The 366-nt window shown below is 34.2% G+C and overlaps 1 protein-coding gene across 3 annotated transcripts in view; it reads left to right on the forward strand.

Annotated features, from left to right (window-relative positions):
• The window catches only part of LOC107694344 (alpha-1,3-mannosyl-glycoprotein 2-beta-N-acetylglucosaminyltransferase-like), a 16,107-nt gene that overhangs the window by 8,638 nt on the left and 7,103 nt on the right, over positions 1-366 (forward strand). The gene's annotated exons all lie outside the window — the stretch shown is intronic.

Here is a 366-nt window from a genome sequence, read left to right on the forward strand (position 1 = left end):
CGTCAATCTCGTTGTCTGGTGCTCACCTATTATCGTCCCTGTTTTGATTTCAGCAAATCAGTTCGAGCGAACGCACACAACCTGATTAATATTCATGAATCCAGTAGCTCGTTAATCCTTGGTGCATTTTATATTGTTCTTATTAGTAGAATTCGTATCATTCTTATCTAATCAGTATTTTTGTTAGTTTTTCCCCAATATTTTTTTTTTTTTTTTTACAGAAACACTGAATGACCAAAAAAAGCACCACCACCAGTCCGAAGTTCAGTTAAAATGACAAATATGCATTCATAAATGGTTATCAAGTTTTAATTCTAATGACTAAAGTTCTATCATTAACCCTTTAACGCGTACGATCACACCGGT

Source organism: Sinocyclocheilus anshuiensis, unplaced genomic scaffold (assembly GCF_001515605.1).
Source record: "Sinocyclocheilus anshuiensis isolate Anshui unplaced genomic scaffold, SAMN03320099.WGS_v1.1 scaffold1240, whole genome shotgun sequence".
Classification (NCBI taxonomy): Eukaryota; Metazoa; Chordata; class Actinopteri; order Cypriniformes; family Cyprinidae; genus Sinocyclocheilus; species Sinocyclocheilus anshuiensis.